Consider the following 19,974-nt stretch of genomic DNA (forward strand, 5'->3'; position numbering starts at 1 on the left):
ATAAATTATCCTTTTTTGTGTTGTGAGTTTGTGACTAAATTGTAGTGGTTATAGTTATTTTTGGTGCTTTCTTTCCCTTTACCTTTTATGTTATAATTAAGTGTTTGTTAACCTATTCTTACATAGAGCTGGAATTTTCTGGTTTTGTCTGTTTGTTTATCTCCCAGCTCAAACTTTGTAAACTTCTGCTTTTTTTTTTAGATAGGAGGGCTCTCTTCATCATTTCTTGTAAGGCAGGTCTAGTGATGATGAACTCCCTCAACTTTTGTTTATGTGGGGAAGCCTTTATGTCTCCATCATATCTGCAGGATAATTTCACTGGATAGAATATTCTTGGATGATAGTTTTTGACTTTCAGTATTTTGAATATATCATTCCATTCTCTCCTAGTTTGTAAGGTTTCTGCTGAGAAATCTGCTGAAAGCCTGATAGGAGTTCCTTTGTAGGTTATTTTCTTCTGCCTTGCTACCTTTAATATTTTTTCTTTGTCATTGACTTTTGATAGTTTTAATATTATATATCTTGGAAAAGATCCTTTTGCATTGATATAATTAGCAGTTCTATTATTTATTTTTTTGTGAGGAGGACTAGCCCTGAGCTAACATCTGATGCCAATCCTCCTCTTTTTTGCTGAGGAAGATTGGCCCTGGACTAACATCTGTGCCCATCTTCCTCTACTCTATAGGGGATGCTGCCACAGCATGGCTTAACAAGTGGTGTGTTGGTGCACACCTGGGATCCAAACCTGCGAACCCCAGGCTGCCGAAGCAGAGCACGTGCACTTAACCGCTGTGCCACTGGGCCAGCCCCAGCAGTTCTATTATTTAAATGTACTGGTATGACCAATTCCTTCTCCAGGTTTTGAAAGTTCTCAGCTATTATTTATTTGTACAAGCTTTCTGCTCCTTTTTCTCTCCCTTCTCCCTCTGGGATATCTATAATCCTTATGTTACTTTTCCTCATTGAGTCGGATATTTCTCAAAGAATTTCTTCATTTTTAAAAAATCTTAGTTCCCTCTCCTCCTCTACCTGAAGCATATCTAGGTTTCTATCTTCAAGGTCACTAATTCTCTAATCCATAAGGTCAGCTCTATCTTTTTATGCTTTCTGAATTTTTTAAATGTCTTATTCATTGTGTTATTCATATCCAGAATGTCTTAGGGATTTTTTAGAGCTTCAATCTCTTTGGTGAAGTATTCCTTCTGTTCATTAATGTTATTCCTTAGCTCATTGAACTTTCTTTCCATGTTTTCTTGTAACTCATTGAGTTTCTTTATGACAGGTATTTTGAATTCCTTGTAAGTTAGATTGTAATCTTCTGTGACTTCAGGGTTTTTTTTCTGGAAATTTTTCATTTTCTTTCTGTTTTGCAGTGTTACTGTAGTTCTTCATGTTTTTTGATGAATTGATCTTCCTCTGGTACATTTGTGGTAGTAATCACCTTTTCTTATTTGGGTACAGCTTTGGTTACTTTGGTTCTGGTCACCTGGGTCTCGTGTTTCTCCCCTGGCTCGGACATAGCTTGTGGGGAACAAGTTGCATTTTCTTCCAACTGAATATCCATTTTATCAATTATTGAGATTATCCTTTTCATACTAAATTAAGTGGCACTCTCACGTTATCATATAGGTGTGAGTCTGTTTCTAAACTCCATTCTATTCCATTCCAAGTTGCTATTTTTGTGCCAATACCACATTGTCATAATTATTATAGCTTTAAAGTAAGTCTTGATATCTGGCATGTAAGTTTCCCATCCTTCTTCTTCTTTTTTAGTACACTCTTGACTATAAAAATTTCTTTACATTTCCACACAATTTTGTATACAATCGGCCAATTCCCACAGAAATTTTTAGTGAATTATGCTTTAGTATCTATGAAAAATAGAGGTGCACATGTATGTGCAGCCACTTCACATCTAGGAAACTGTCCTAAAGAAATAGTGCAGGAATAAAAGAAGATGTATGAACATTGTAGCATTTTTATATTCACAAAGGCTTAAAAATAATCTAACTATCCTTGCATAGGAAAATAATTTTAAAAATTATTACAGACACACAGCAGGGTACTGTGAGATACATTTATTTGTACTGCTTGTAAAACTATCTATGATATGTTATTACATAAATGTCACCACCAAATCATAGCATATTATATATAACACATGTGTATATAAACATATATATAAAACATGTACATATATGCATATATATGTTTATATATACACATACACATAAAACACATGTACATTTCTGCATGTGTGTGTTCAACTATAACCATACATACATATTATCTTCTTTGCCTTAATATGTCTGTATGTCTATGTATGGGTATGTGTTTGGGTGTGTGTGTTTAGCCACTATGGGAAAAGAGGAGGATATCCTTGGGTAGACTAGCAAATTTAAGTTTTATCTCTTGTTATTTCCCCTAGTTTGAATGATGTTCCCCTGTTTTCTCCTTGCATATATAAATACATATACTTACGCTATACAAACATACATACACACACATCACACATATAATTATTTCAGAAATTATACATGCTAAACTGTTAAGAGATCATTCCCTTGGAGAACTAGATAGGAGTAAGAGATGAGTGAATTTCATATTTTATTTTTTAAAAAAATACTTAAACTCATGGGATAATCTCCAGTTTTTAATTTTTAATAAAACAAAATATGACATTTATAAGGTGCCTTCCATGTTGTATACACTGCAGATGAGATGTAGCTTAAAATCTCAAAATTGTATTTTAGAAAGAATTTTATTGGAGACAAAACAGTGAGCTTTATTTCATGCAGAAAAATTTGAACTGAACCTTGAAGGATGGGGAAAATTAGAAGATACAGAGCTCAGGAATATCATTTCTGCTCTTAATGGAGACATAGATAACGGCTAACACACAGGACAGAAAGCATCTGATTGTTCAGATGAGGCTAGAGAGTCTTGCTATGAGATCTGGCAGCCTGCCCTTTCTTCAGACCGGAATGAAGCAGAGCTCATAGAAGGGTGGTACAGAGCCTACCCCACTGATAAGTGGAGTGGTGTCAATGTCCTTTGGATCAACCAGAGGTTTCAAGGTAAAATGCTGTAACATGTTGGTTACATGAGGGCCAGGCCTTCTCCAAGACAAGCTCTTTTTCCTAAAAATGACACATAAAGCAAATATTCATTTAACTCTATTTATGTGTTAGCACACAGGGAAGCTTAAATAAATGCAGAATGAATAAAGAAATATATTAATAAAAGACTAATTAATGTATGGCTTCTTCCATCTACACCCAAACCTGGTTTCCTTCATTTCCTCAGCACATATTTCTCTCTGTATGCTATATGAAAAAATCTTTTGTTTACACTCACATTGGAATTGCTTTGCTGAGGCTTGCCAGTGACGTACTTCTATACACACACACACACACACGCGCACACACACACACACACACCTATCCCAATAGGCATGAGACACACACTGTAATTTTCCATCTACCTCTCAAGGCTCCATAGTAGGTCTATGTCTCTTTATCTGGATTCTAAAGGATAATCTTAACCTTGTCATGTCCCTGCTTTTAAAAAAAAATATACAGCTTATCATTGCAAAGGATAAAAGCAAATATCAAAAACTAGCCACAAGCATTATTAACTGTTCATTAATCCCCAAATAGACTGGCAATTTCAAATGTTAACTGAGATTCCAGTCATTTCTCAACTGAAATAGTTTTTCTCTCTTCTCTGCATGCTGATATTATCCACATGCTTCTAGATCCAGATCAGATGTTATTTATTCAATGCAAACTTCCTTGATGTGCTCAGGGTATAGAATTATGGAAAAAAATCTCATATTTTTGTCCCTTTCAGTTACTTTGGTAGGAAAGACCCTTCACACTTTGCTCTTCTCCTTGCTTCTCCTTTGGCATGTGCTGAATATTATTCATTTCTCTCTCCACCAGATCCATTCACTCTGTTTTTGTCTTTGATGCCTAATCTGTGATCTGGAAACTGATTCTATGGACTGCATAAACCCAGAAGTTAGTTCCCTTTTGGGTTCTGAATAAATTCAGAGGATTGAATGCATAGACTGTCATTTCCATGTGGACAAATTAAATAGAAACTGAAGATTCATTCATTATAGGGTAATGGTCTAGAAACTCCTATTGGAAGAATTCTCCAAAAGATAATTGGAAGAATTCTTCAAAAGATAATAAGTATAAACCCCAAAATACATACACACACAGAAACACAAATTCTAAGGATGGGCAGAATCATAAAGGTACTGAAGTATAGAAAACTCTTTAAAAAAGCAAAAGGTACTAGGTGAGTTTTCCATTTTCTTGTTGGTATGTTGAGGACAGGCTCCAGGCAGCAAAATATTAGGTGACTAACGCTTGACTATAAGCCAGCAGTCTCACTCATTCTTCAAACCAGTGGCAACACTCAGGTCCATCACCTGCATAGAAGCTGAAAAGAAAGGGGACAAATCCCAGAAAAGAAAGAGCCAGAGAGGGTGAACTCTAAATTCTGTCTAGGAAATCTCCCAAATCCCTGGATAACCCTTGAATTAGGCATGTGTAGACTAAACTCCAAATAACTCACCTAAAGTTAATGGAACTAAAACAAAAATTCAGAGTTTTGAGTTTGAGGCCAGCCCAGTTAACTGCCTGCTAAAAGGAGCAAGTGGACAAAACCCAGCGTTCTTGAAAGAAACATGACTGAATCAAGAATCCCTGCAATATATCATTCAAAATATCTAGGATACATTCCAAAATTATTAGACACACACACACACCAGGAAAATATGACCCATATTCAGGAGAAACTATGGAATAACACTAATGCTAAAATAATACTGATAATGAAATAAACAGATAAGAATTTTGAAAGATGTAATATAACTATAATCAAAGAAATAAAGGAAAATAGTCTGAACATTAATTAAATGTCAATGTTATAATAAATATAGAAGTTATGAAAAGAACCATATGAAAATTCTAAAAATGAAATTTATAATTGATGAAATTAATTGTTAGATGACCTTTAGAGCAGTTTGAATATGAAAAAAGAAAGATTTGGTGAATTTGAAGATAGATCAATAGAAATTTTCCGGCCTAAAGAATAGAAAAAAAATTTTTTTAAAGATACAGGACATCAGGAACCTGTGTAACGAAACCATAAGTTGACTGGGGTGCCAAAAAGAGAGAAGAAAGAGGGCAAAAAATATTTGAGGAAATAATGGACAAAAGAATCTTCAAATTTAGACAAAGACAAGCAGAATAAATAAAAACAAAACCACATTTAAATATTTTGTAGTTAGAAATAAATCAAAGACACAGAAAATTTGAAAGCAGTCAGAGAAAAATGGCACATTACCTACAGGGGAATAATAATTTAAATAACTGCTAACCATTCATCAGTAACAATGGAAAGCAGAAAATAGTAAAATGAAATTTTTAAAATGCCAAAAAGAAAAATAAAATTTGAAGCCTTCAACCCAGTATTCTATATCCAGACATTCACCTGTTTTTGTAAATAAAGTTTTATTGGACACATTCCTGCTAATTGGTTTATGTATTACCTATGGTCACTTTCATGCTACAATGGCAGAGGTGAGTAGTCACAACAGAGACCATATGGCACACAAAGTCTAAATATTTACTATCTAGCCCTTTACAGAAAAGTTTCCCAACCCTGGTTTAAAGCAAAAATAATAACATAGATGGTAGGATTATAGTATACAGAAATATTATATATATTATAACTATAACATAAAGGTAGAGGAGAGGGTTAAATAGCCATATATTGTCGCAATGTCCTTTTATTTTTAATTGAGGTACAATTGATATATAACATTATATTAGTTTCCTATGTACAAAATAATGATTCAATATTTGTGTACACTACAAATAGTCTTGTATTTTAAACAAAATTTTATAGTACTAATTTTAAGAAGAGTGTAAAACTTTAAGGACACATATTGTAATCTCAAGAGGAACCACTAAAAAATATATATAGATGACAATAGATGTTTATAATCTTAAAATATTCTAGTTTTCCGGAAGAAAGCAGGAACAGAGAAACAGAGGAATATAAAACAGAGGGGCAAACAGAAAACAATTCTTTAAAAATACAATTAATCCAGAAGAAGGCAGGAAATGGGGAAGAATGGAATATAAACTGAGTAGATGAACAAGAAACAAATGATAGACTTGTAGACATACCCATTATATTAAATTATAATGAACTAAACATTCAATTTTAAAAAGCAGAAGGCACTTAACAGATATATACAGAACATTTCATCCAAAAGCAGCAAAGTACACATTCTTCTCAAGCACGCAGGGAACACTCTTTGGGACAGATCATATGTTAGTGCACAAAAGAAGTATTAATAAATTTAAGAAGATGGAAATCATACCAAGCATCTTTTCTCACCACAATGGTGTGGGTCTAGAAGTAAATTACAAGAAGAAAACTGGAAAATTCACAAATATGCGGAGATTAATTAACAAGCTACTGAACAACTAATGAGTCAAAGAAGAAATCAAAAGAGAAATCAAAAATACTTTGAGACATATGAAAATGGAAATACAACATACCAAAACTTATGGGATGCAGAAAAGCAGTTCTAAGAGGGAAGTTCATAGCAATAAATATCTATATCAAGAGAGAAGAAACATCTCAAAGAACCTAACTTTACACTTCAAGGAACTAGAAAAAGTAGAACAAATGCAGCTCAATGTTAGTAGAAGGTAGGAAATAACAAAAATCAGAGCAGAAATAAATGAAATAGAGACTAAAAGACAATAGAAGACATCAATGAAACTAAGAGCTGTTTTTTGAAGAGATAATCAAAATTGACAAACCTTTATCTAGACTCACCTAGAAAAAAGGAGAGAGGACTCAAACAAGTGAAATTAGAAGTGAAAGAGGAGATATTACAACTGATATCACTGAAATAAAAAGAATCATGAGAGACAACTATGAATAATTATACACCAACAAATTGAACAACCTAGAAATAATGGATATATTCCTAGAAACAACATACTAAGACCCAAGAAGAAATCGAAAATCTGAACAGACTGATTACTAAGAAGGAGATTGAATCAGTAGTCAAAAACCTCCCAACAAACAAAAGTTTGGGACAAGATGGCTTCACTGGTGAATTCTACCATACATTTAAAGAAAATTAATACTAATTCTTCTCAAACTCTTCCAAAAAATAGAAGAGGAGGGAACACTTCCAAACCCATTTCAAGAGGGCAGCATTACTCTGATACCAAAACCACAAGAAAAGAAAATGAGAGGCCAATATCCTTGATGAACATAGATGCAAAAATCCTAAACAAAACATTAGCAAACTAAATTGAATAATACATTAACAGAATCATGCACTATGATCAAGTGGGATTTATTTCAGGGATGCAAGGATGATTCAACATCCACTAATCAATCAATGTGTTATACCACATTAACAATATGAAGGATAAAAATTATATGATCATCTCAATAGATGTAGAAAAAGCATTTGACAAAATTCAACATTCATTCATGATAAAAACTCTCATCAAAGTGGGTATAGACAAAATGCACCTTAACCTAATACAGGTCTTGTATGACAAGCCCACAGCTAACATCATACTCAAGGGTGAAAAGCGGAAATCTTTTCCTCTAAGATCAGGAACAAGACTATGATGCCCACTCTCATCACTTTTACTCAATGGAGTATTGGAATTCCTAGCCAGAGCCATTTAACAAGAAAAAGAAATAAAAGTCATCCAATTAAGAAAGGAAGAAACAAAGCTGTCACTATTTGCACATGACATGATATTATAGATAGCAAACCCTAAAGATTCTACCAAAATAGTTAGAACTAATAAATAAATTCAGTGAAGTTGCAGGATCCAAATCAATATACTAAAATATGTTTCCTTTCTACACACTAAAAACAAATCATCAGAAAGAGAAACTAAGAAGAAAATTCCATTTACAATGGCATTAAAAAGAATAAAATACCTAAGAATAAATTTAACTAAGGGGATGAAAGATCTGTACACTGAAAACTATAATACATTGATGAAAGAAATTGAAAAAGACACAAATAGGTGTAAAGATAGTCTGTGCTCATGGACAGGAAAAATTAATATTGATATAATGTCCATGTCACACAAAGATATCTATAGATTCAAGCAATTTCTATCAAGATTCCAATGGCATTTTGCACAAACAGAGAACAAATAATCCTAAAATATGTATGGGACTATAAAAGACTCTGAATAGCCAAAGTAAACTTGAGAAAGAAGAACAAAGCTGGAGGCATCACCCTTCCTGTATTCAAACTATGTTTCAAAGCTATAGCCATTAAAACAGTATGGTATTAGCATAAAAACAGACATAAATCAATGGAACAGAATAGAGAGCCCAGAAATAAGCCCACATATACGTGGTCAATTAATTTATGACGAGGGAGCCAATGATATACAATTGGAAAAGGACAATCTCTTCAGTAAATGGGTTTGGGAAAACTGGACAACCACATGCAAAAGAATGAAACTGGACCACTATCTTACACCACACACAAATATTAACTCAAAATGGATTAAAGACTTGAATGTAAAACCAGAAACGATAAAAGTTCTAGATGAAAACATAGGTGGTGACCTTCTTGACATTAGTTTTGGTGATGATTTTTGGATTTGACACCAAAAGCAAAGACAAGAAAAGCAAAAATAAACAAATGAGACTGTATCAAACTAAAAAGCTTCAGCACTGCAAAGGAAAACATCAGCAAAATGAAAAGGTAACCTACCAAATGGGAGAAAATATTTGCAAATCATAGACATGATAAGTGGTTAATATCTAAAATATGTAAAGAATTCATACAACTCAATAGGAAAAAAAGTCCAATTAAAAATGGACAGATGATCCTAATAGACATTTTGTCAAAGAATACATATAGATGGGTGACAGGTACATGAAAAGGTGCTCAACATCACTAGTCATCAGGGAAATACAAATCAAAACCACATTGAGATATCACCTCACACTTATTAGATTGGCTATTATCAAAAAGACAAGAAATAACAAGTATTGGCAAGGACGTGGAGCAAAATGAACTCTTGTGCACTATTGGTAAGAATGTAAACTAGTGCAGCCACTATGGAAAACAGCATGGAGATTCCTCAAAAAATTAAAAATAGAACTACTATGTGATCCAGCATTTCCACTTCTGGGTTTATATCCAAAGGAAACAAAGTCAGTGTCTCAAACAGATATCTGCACTTCCATGTTTATTGCAGCATTATTCACAAGGGCCAAGACACGGAAGCAATATAAGTGTCCATCGACAGATGAATAGAAAGAAAATATGTTGTATGTATATACAATGAAATATCCTACAGCCATAAAAAAAGAAGGAAATCCTGCCATTTGCAACATCATGGATGAAATTTGAGAGCATTATGATAAGTGAAATAAGTCATATAGGGAAAGACAAATACTGTGTGGATCACTTACATGTGGAATTTTTGAAAAGCTGAACTCATAGAAGCAAAGAGTAAAATGGTCATTGCCAGGATCTGGGGTTACAGGAAATAAGGAGATGTTGGCCAAAGGGTACAAACTTCCTGTTATAAGATATTAAGTTCTGGGGATCTAATATACAGCATGATGCCTATAATTAACAATACTGTACTATATACTTGAAATTTGCTAAGAGAGTAAATATTAAATGCTCTCGCCACAAAAAAATTATATGAAGTGATGGATATATTAATTAACCCTATCATGCTAATCATTTCATAATATATATGCGTATGAAATCACATGGTGGAGCAAGTTGAGTTAGATGGTAAAACAGAATTGTTGGGTAGGATTGAGGATACATTTGGGGTTGGCAATAATAATACCAACCTGCTGTGCTGTATGGTACTTTCCAGAAGGGATCAGTAGCTCAAGGGCAGATATGGAGGAAGGAGACTGTTGGATTGGACTTTTGACAAGTAAGTGAAACAGATAGTTGGAAAGGTAGGGAGAGTATAGGATACTGGTTAAGGGTAAGAGTAACAAAACGTACACTGGAAAGCAGGGGAGTGGACCACAAATTGGACTAACGGACAAGCAGAGTGTGGAGCTATCAACATATGGAAAATCCTGTGGGAGTCAAGCTCTATTATATTTATAAAATTGCATCAAGAAACTAGAAGGAAAGGAGCCTGTGTGAAGAGGATGAGATGCCTGAGTTATGATTGTGCAAGACCTGTAGAAGCTCAGGCAATCAGTAATTCTACTACTGCGATAGTAGACAACCTAAGATTCCTAAGGAGAAATATAGATGAAATAGCTCTTACCATGGGAATAAGCTATTCTTTAATTTTAATGTCCTGAGTTGCTACATGGGGCAAGTTGTTGGGGACGAGGTCATTATATCTCTGGATCTCATGTACAACAGCATCCACATAGGGCATGTAGGTCTTGTCCTGCATTCAGAGGCTCTGGTGTCTGCCAACCACATAGTCAATCTCTTTCTGGACTTGAACTGGCAAAGTAGGAATCAGAATTGATGTGAAATGAAAAAGAATTTTGATTTGATCTTCTTAAGCGCGTTAAATTGTGGTGGGAGATGGGGAGAAGGCAAAACTACATACGGCTACTTCCATAAGGAAAAAAAGAAACAATTTCAGTTTCCTGGGCAAATTGAAATTTCACCACAGACTTAAATATATGGACATATAAAACACAAGTGTACCATGAAATTCATTTCTCAGCTCTGAATCTCTATTTTGTGTGGTAGACTCAGGGGTCTGAGACCTTCAAGGCTCCCTATAGACCATGTAGCATATCCACTTTGTGTATGCCAGTTTTTGTTTTAGATGTGTAAGTTCAGAGAGGGTAAGAACTACTCAGTACAGTCAATGCTAAATAAATAGAACAATTGAAAAGGATGTTTAGTTAACAAAATATGTAGGAATAAGATGTAAGTTAACATTTATTTAGAATACAAGATATGTTAGGCATAACTCACTATTTATTATATTACTTTATAATTCTCAAAATAATTCTATATGTTTGGTATCATTTTGTGCATCTTAAAAATGAGGAAAAAGGTCCTGAAAAATAAATATATTTCTTAAGGACACCCAAGTCTGATATCTGCAAAGTATATCATATTAATAACGTGTAGTTTAAGCAGGACTATTCATTAGTTAAAATAAACACTAACTTTTTCCTGTGAGAGAAGAATTTTATGAGTATTAGAAAGTATTATCATCTCCTTTAAACAGATGGGAGACCCAGATATGAAGAAAGGTAGTTAAGAGTCTGAGGTCAAAAAGCTAACTACTAGTCAAGTCAGAATCTGAAGCCACTGTTGTTAGAATCTATAACCCATTTTCTCCAATGCTATGTAGCTACTTTGGTCAAATGGTATTTATCTACTACCTGAAGAATGTGACTTTGTAATGGAGCATGTGAAAATTTTGTGGTTTGATAGTTATCAAGAAGAAAAGGTTAGGAGTTTCAGAGAAGTTTTCAATTTCACCTTCTCAGGTTGAGAGGTTGGAGTTGTATCAAGAAGAATGTGATAATATAAAGTTTTTAGGAATTACTTACAAAATCAGAATGCTCAGTGGAATGGCACAGTAAGGGATGAAGATGGGAAGAAAGAAAAGGAAAATATAAATAGACACGATGCAAGAAAAAATCCAAATGGAAAATGAAAATGGAAGCATGGGAAAATATGACACAAGAAGGGTTTTTGCAATGTATATGAGATTTAAAGGTTTGGAGAAAAATATCATATACTATTTATAGTCATAATAAACATAGGTCTTATAAGAGTTAGTGAAGTTATTTGGCTGAAAGGTATTTGTCTGTATCACAGGAAAGAAACACAGCACCATCATATTCCAAAATGTGTGTGAACAAAGTAATTTTGAGGCTATGCTTCTAAGTCACACCACTTGGAAAGCATGTCTTATTTATAGTGGGAGGGCAGAAACACCTTCAACAAAGTAGAAAAATCTGGTGCTGATGTCATGGAGATAAGCTTTATGATATTTAATTGTACTGAAAGTGTCTTAATGCGCCAAAGCATAAAACATGATATAGTAGTGAAGGAAATACTCTCTTAGATGAGGACTCCATAAAAAAAAGAGGAGGAAAAATGAAAAGATTGCATTTGCAAGAGAAATTATGTTTGTGAAAAAAAATTTTCCCAAAATGGTATGTTTGAAAAGAATTCTTTATTTGTGTATACAGGCATACCTCGTTTTATCGTAACTCACTATACTGAGCTTTGCAGATACTGGGTTTTATGCAAGGCCCTCCACCAGCAAAAGGACTCATTGAAGGCACAGATGATGGTTAGCATTTTTTAGAAATAAAGTATTTTTTAATTAAGGTAGGTACATTGTTTCTTTAGTCATAATGCTATTTCACACTTAGACTACAGTATAATGAAAACGTAATTTGTATATTCACTGGGTAACCAAAAAATTCATGTGACTCACTTTATTGCAATATTTGCTTTATTGCAGTGTTCTCAAACTGAACCCACAATATTTCCCAGGTACACTTGTAACTTTTTTTTATTTAGAGAATGACACAATTTGACAGAGAATGATTGTAACTTTCTTGAGTCAAGCCTTATGTTGCAAATGCTTTTGAGTAGAAATATCTTCTGGCAGAAATATATTTATCTGCACATGGAAGGTATGTCAAGTGATATCTTTATGAGAAAGAGGAAGGGTAATTATTTCCAGATCCTTAGACAACTCTGCTTACCACATCTGTCTAGAGGCAAATCAAGGACTCTCCGCCATAGCAAGGAGAACAATGACCTCTGCCCTTCAAATCTCTGCTGCTGTTTAAATATTTCATTCTTTTTTTGTGCTATAATCTAATTTGAGTTTAATTCATCCAGTGATAGGAAGATGTACTAGTAAAGGAAAATATTATCATACATTGTCTAGGCAGGTAAAGATTGGGATAGTTATTAGTGTTGGCTGCCAATTTCTATCCGGAATTTCATCCTGCCCATCATCTGTGATCATACCTGTGACCTCTGGATGCTTCAGCAGGAACAGGAGTCCATATCTCACGGTGGTGTTCGTTGTCTCTGTACCTACACTAAACACAACCCAAATGGTAGTCATGAAGTTGCCCACAGTAAACTCAGACTGTTTATTGTGTTTTTCCTTGGAACGATGTATAGGAATTACTTGATAAATAAAAAAGTCTCAGAGGTAACATAAACTAACTCAATATAACATCATTATTTGCTCAATTTATGCCAGATATTAGAAAGTGCCAAAACTGAAGGCAAGATTAGATGAGTTGTTAGCATTCTTTCAAACTATTAAAATATAATCAGAGTTACAAACTTCCAAAAAGTCATTTCTGATTCCTTTCTCACCCACTAGAGCCAATCAGTTCCTCTATAATTTCTTATAATCATAATTTTTATCAAGTCGTCACTGCTACTCACTGTCAATTCAAGCACCTGTTGTCTATTTTATCATGTCTAAGTTTCTCTTTCAAGCCTCCAGAACCACCCACCCCCAAACTGCATCACTATAACCCACCTCATCAGTCATTACACCCACGACATTTCCTCAATTACTATTAAGATAATAACTATCACAACACTATACTCCAAAAAGAAAAACTCAGCAGGGATCAAAAAGTAGAAGTTATAAGAGAAAAAGGTTCTGCTCAACATGTGAAAGAAAATTCCAACAGTTAACAGTTATCCAGTAATGAAATGGGCTTCCCCAAGACTGTGAGGTCCCCATAGCTAGGTGGAATCAATCAGAGTCTGGGTGAACATACCTCATGAAGCTGAGAAAATCACATTCACTATGGGGAAAGTTGAACCAGTTAAGAATGAGCACTTCTTGAAATGTAAATTAAGTGCACAAAATCATTTCCCAGATAATATGTATCAAAACCCAATATTCAGTGACTTAACTAATTCTTTATTAAAAGTTTATCCTAAGAAAGTAGTCAGAGATATACAATAATTAATATGGATTGCATTATTTTTATATTAATAGCAAGAAAGAACTGAAAACAGTCGATCTGGCTAAAAGTAAAAGACTGGTTAAATAAGTTGTGATACATCTAACATAATGGAATACTGTACTATTCTGTTAATAATGTCCTTGATAAATATTAAACATGTGAAAATATTCATTTAGTATATTAAATTTAAACATAGGTTACAAAGCAATATACACAGTATGAGCTTTATGTTCTTATCCCATCTTCTGCCAGGTCTCCCAACCATTCCCAGGTAATATGAGTCAAAAGGCCAAAGGATGTTCACTAACACTACTGCCATTTCCAGAAAATTATTCCAAGGAAGAAACTGGAATCATGCAAAAATTTGTAATAAATGCATTTTATATTAAAAGCAGCAAAAAAAAAAAAAAAAAAACGAAAAAGGATAACAACCTATCTGGACAATAACACAGTATGGGTTTAAAAACACAATGTCAAGTCACCATATAGAATATCATATTATTAAATTAAAAATGTTCTTCAAAATATTTAAATATTGAGGTTAAAGAACCACACATATCTTATGATCCTGACCTTACTCCTTCCCATCCCTTTCTCCTCTACCCCTCCAAGTCCTGCATGTGCATACACATATACTCACACTGGGTAGATTTGTGCTACTGTGGTTCCCTCCGTCACACCCACTCTCCTCCAGGTGAGCTGCAGTGCAGCCCTATGCACTGAGAAGGACTTGGTGTGAATTCTACCACTGAAACACCAATGTTTTTCTTTTTTCAATTTCCTTGAGATATAATTGACAGAAACCACTGTGTAAGTTTAAGGTACACAGCATAATAACTTAGCATACATGTATTGTGAAGTGTTTGTGATGTTTCTCAAGAAGTTACTAGAGAAATTGTTTAGTTTTTACCAAAATCCATGTTTTCATCTTCTTCCTGTGCACACAGATAAGCACATTTCCCAGCTCCTCTTACAGTTAGGTGTGGCCCTGTGACTGATTACCCACCATGGAATGTGAAAGAAGTTTTGTGTGCCACCACCATACCCGGCCTATTAAAAACACTATTTGCTCTCTTCCTTGTTCCGTGCTCCTTCTACTACTATGCAAAAAGATGAATCCAGGGTGACACTGGAAGACACATGTTGATATAAAGCCCTTATCAACCTGGTGCCTGAAAAGGCTGTTATGTTAACCAATTCACCTCTTACTACTCTTTGTGAGCAAAAAGTAAACTGGTGTTATACTTGAGCCGTCATATCTTCTGTAGTCTATTTGTAATAGCATTTGTGTGCCCAAATTATTACTATTAATTACATAAAGAAATACACACCATTGTTTTTTCAAATGTTTCCACCAAACACAAGGCTTTGTCTTGAATTCTGTCTTCAATATTCTTTTTCCACATCCCCATATTCCACAAAACCGTGAGGGAAAAATGCTAGATTTGCTTCCATATTTCTCCTCTGCTCAAAATAATTCCTATCAGGACAAAAAAAAAAATAGAGAAGAATAACTTCCATTGCCATGAATTGCAGCTGAGAGTCCTCATCTTGGAAAACGATAATGATGCTTAAGCAGAGATGTAGATAAAGTGGTTCCAGCCTCAGGAATTCCCATTGAGCCCTACTTTACCTGCCTCCATTCTTAACTAAGCTTAGTATCTTACTGTCAAGACACTTGGGTTTACATGTTACTAAACTCCTCTTCCATTAGCTCCTCTAAACCTCAGAATAATTCTGTGAACCAAGTGTTTTGACCCCGTTATATGGATGAGGATGTTGAAGATCACAGAAGCAAAATGCTTGCTCTATGATCACACAGCTAATAAATCATGATGAGTCCAAGTCATAGGTTAAAATTTCAGGGCTGACATTTGTGCATTGTAAGCGAATTGTAGTAGCAACAAGAGGAGTCAATTCTCAAGAGAAGGAGAAACAGCACTTGTGCATTGGAAAGAAGCTCCTGAAAATCTATTCCTCAGAGAAGGGACATAGCCACAGCCTTTCACATTTTAACATTCCCCCTCTATTTGTTGAATCTCTTCCATGAGATGTGATCTGAACATAAGAAAGTTCAATATCAGACTTCCAGAGCAATGACAAGATCAGGGGGAAAAGCAATGCTCATAAGAAAATTGTCCAGAAAGATATTAAAGAACAATGTAGAGGAGGAAATGACCCCATTCAGGCTTTTTCTTTTTTTTTCAAGAACCCAGTGACCCACCAGAGGATGGGATAGTTTAAGGCCAGCTCCAAAAACAAATGGAAGATAGTTCAAGTACTTAGTTTAAAAGCTGTATCTAATATCAATTCCAATCCATACTCACCATGTGTTTCTCCAGGATCCTCTTTTCAGAGCATATTTGTGCTTTATGCTCTTTATTCTATAGGATTCAAATATTTCTTACACTTTTTTAGAAGAATAGAAGACTGAAGGCAAGGTTGGAAATATTCTAAAGGTACATTGGTTCCATGCATACTGTATATCTAAGTTTCCTAAAATTGTCTCTTGGCAACCACGACTCAGGCCCGAAAGCAAAATGTTTGGTGAATAGGATAGTTTAGTCATTTTCCTCCCTTCTCTTTTCTCTCTGTCTTTCTCATTATCTTAAATGAATAAGGCTTAGTCACAAGTTCAGAAAACATTAGTAGTTAGATAATTTGCTTTCATTGCATTTAATGTTTCATGGAGACATTGTGTCACCTTTATAATTTTAAATATGGATTAATGATCCTCTATAGAAAATGTTGTAATTATGACATTTTCATAAATTTCTCTAAATACTTATAATTTTTCAATTCCTTAGCCTATTAGGAGTCTTTGCAACTTAGAAATCCACACATATTCCCCCAAATAGAAGCATATCTAATCCCTGGGTGATTTTGTCTAACACTGGGAAACTGCCTCTGCCAGAAAACTCCTCACTCCGATCAGTCAGGGCTTCCTTTACCACTTCACATCCATGCAACACCACAGTGGGCTTCTTTCCTCTTTCTTTTTTTTTTCTCTCTCTCTTTTTTCTCTCTCTCTCTTTTTTCTTTTTGTGAGGAAGAGCAGCCCTGAGCTAACATCCATGATAATCCTCCTCTTTTTTGCCGAGGAAGACTGGCCCTGAGCTAACATCCGTGCCCTTCTTCCTCCACTTTATGTGGGACGCCGCCACAGCATGGCCTGACAAGCGATGTGTCAGTGCGCACCAGGGAGCCAAACCTGTGCTGCCAGTAGCAGAGCACACACACTTAACCGCTATGCCACGGGGCCGGCCCCTTCTTTCCTCTTTCTACTGTGTCCATGTTACTTGGTTTGTGGTCATATACTTACTTTCATGATTGTTTCATAAATACCTGCCTTCCTTCTACACTGTAATTTCCATGATGCTAAGTTCTTTTTTTTTATTCACCATTAAAAATCCCTAGCATCTAAATAGTTCCTCATACAAAGTAGGCATTCAATAACTTGTTGAATATATAATATATTCAAAATAATTACTATTCACATTTAAAAGAAATGGAATTTAAAGCTCAGAGAGATTTTAAAAACCTGCCCAAGACTCTGAGTTAACAAGTGAATGAGCTGGTGTGCTGATACGATCTCTTCGAATCCACAGCCCAAAATGTAATGATCATAGACCAGGTCATATCATATCCTATTGCGTCAATAACAATATATCAAAGTTATCTTGCAGAAGAAATGAGCACAAACTGCAAGTCATTTAGCTGGAGCATGCTAAGAAGATGGAAACCTTCTCCTCAGATGACCTCAAGCTGCCTAGGAACCAAAGGTTCCCTAACTACAGAACTCAATATGAAAATATGTGGAGTGGGGAACCTAATGAGAAGCAAGGGGCCCCTTGATTTGTAGCACACTGGACTTACAAGACTGTCACACTCCCATCCTCCAATCAGACTATGCCAAGCTAGAGTTTAGCATAACCACTCCAACTCCCAACTCCTTAAATGCCTGCCCCTGCTTCTGCTCAGGAAGACAGATTTGAATTGAACCTTGCCTCCTGTCTCCTTACTGGTCAACCTTGCAATAAAGCTCTTTCTTCTCTCAAAAGTGGGTGCCTTGGTATTGGCTTCTATGTGCATCAGACAGCAAGCCCTTGCTCGGTAACAAAAACATGGGGGGAAGGAGCTTCCAGAACTAGTGCTTTGGTAACTAACTGTCTCAGGAAAGACAGATTTCAGATAATTCCTTTGAGATTTAGAGAGCTGTTGGTACATAAATAGTTAGGAGTAGAGTATTTATTCCTTCATTCATTGACCAAATATATAGAAACTGAAAATTTCTGAATCTTTAGTTGTTTCCTTGGTTTCAAATCACTATGTGCTTTTAGGAAATTTTTAGCGTTTTGAATTGTAAATCAGTAGATTTTTTTAAATTGAAAGCTGTTTCATTTCCATTAGAGTTCACTAAAGACTAATTACTAAAAAGGGACCTAGGTCACAATATGGACAGGGAATTCCTACTTTTCACAATGTCAACAGTCATCTCATGGATCTCATTTCCTTCTAGCAGCCTTCTATGTGTATACTGTTTAAAATCATGTCTGGGTGTTCAATGGACACTTCCCTTTAAAATTACTTCTTTAAAACATGGTGTCTAAGACCATATTATATTTGGAAATAAAGCTGTCTTATTTACTTATTGCAAACAATTGCAAGAAAATTTGCTTATAGATTTGCTGATGTTATTAGTATTTGTCTGTAAATTATTTCCAATGATTGATAGATGAATGGGGCCATTGGAAGCTTGCTTTCTCCATAGCTTCGATTCCATGGAAAAAGGAAAATCAAACAAGCAAGAAAAATCACCAGGGCTGTGAAGGGATCAACTGATGTGCAATTGAAAGCTCCAAACCCAAAGATTTTATAAACACCACATGCAAGCTGATCACCAAGATTGCACTAAGTCTTTGGACTTCTGAATAACTAGTTTTTTATCTTCAGTGCACTTTGGCCTACCAGGAGAGATTAAAACAAAAATAGTCACCTTAGTATTAATAAATATCTAATTTTGCAGTGGAAATCCCAACTAAAAATAACTCTCACTTCTTCAGAGGTGGCCATGTTTTAATAGTGAATTTGAAGGCTATCAGATTTTAAGAGGGCTAGAATTCATTATCTCGACAAATAATGAAAGAGAATGTCTCTTGTGTCAGAATTCATCATCATATGAGCAGAAGAAAGAAGTGCACTCTTAGGGCCCTTTCCCAGAAGTTCCAGAGAAAGGCCAAAATCAGAGACAGAAAGGAGGAGGCAGGGTAAACAGAAGGGTATAGAGAGCTAGTCTTGTCTTAGAGAAGAGTAGACATATCCCAATTCTCTTGACAGAGCCCTTTTCTGTACGTCAGGAGTCCTGACACCGCTTAGTCCCAAACGGGGTGCAGGGTCAACAGACAGTAGATGGAAGACAGGAACCTACCAAGTCAAGGAAAGAAATCACTCAAAAACAAAAGTGGAAAGTCCTTTGGCTGCAGTTACCCATCTGTCTCCTTGTACATCCATTTCCAATGAGGGTCCTATAACCAGAGCATGTATTGCCAGTTCTCACTTGGGTGAGGAAATATATTCTGACATTCAATATAGTAAATATTTGACAGTGTCTAGAAACTCACATATGTGAAAAAAAATTCAAGGGTTGAAAAATATTTGAGGAAATCCAACAGCATAACTAACATGAAATTTAAAAATCAGAATACTAACTCCAGAAGAAGTTAACTTAGAGAAAACAGAAAAAATGTTAAAATAAGTATAATATTGTCAGATAAATTTAGCCACATCAGAAGAACAAGTTATTAAAAAAGAAAAGTTCTTGGTAATTAGAGAATATGAGTGCAAATATATTTTTTTAAATAAACAGATATGCTGAGTAATATACAAGATTTAGCAGTGGTTTGATTTTTTTAGCAGGAAGATATTGGGAAAACAAGAGTTTCCCAAAGAATAGAGTGCAAA

General features: G+C 34.9%; 1 pseudogene; it reads right to left on the reverse strand.

Annotated features, from left to right (window-relative positions):
* The window catches only part of LOC101405238 (cytochrome P450 2C9-like), a 92,745-nt pseudogene that overhangs the window by 52,901 nt on the left and 19,870 nt on the right, over positions 1-19,974 (reverse strand).

This window comes from Ceratotherium simum, chromosome 6, assembly GCF_057802395.1.
Source record: "Ceratotherium simum simum isolate JZ-2026a chromosome 6, ASM5780239v1, whole genome shotgun sequence".
Taxonomy (NCBI): Eukaryota; Metazoa; Chordata; class Mammalia; order Perissodactyla; family Rhinocerotidae; genus Ceratotherium; species Ceratotherium simum.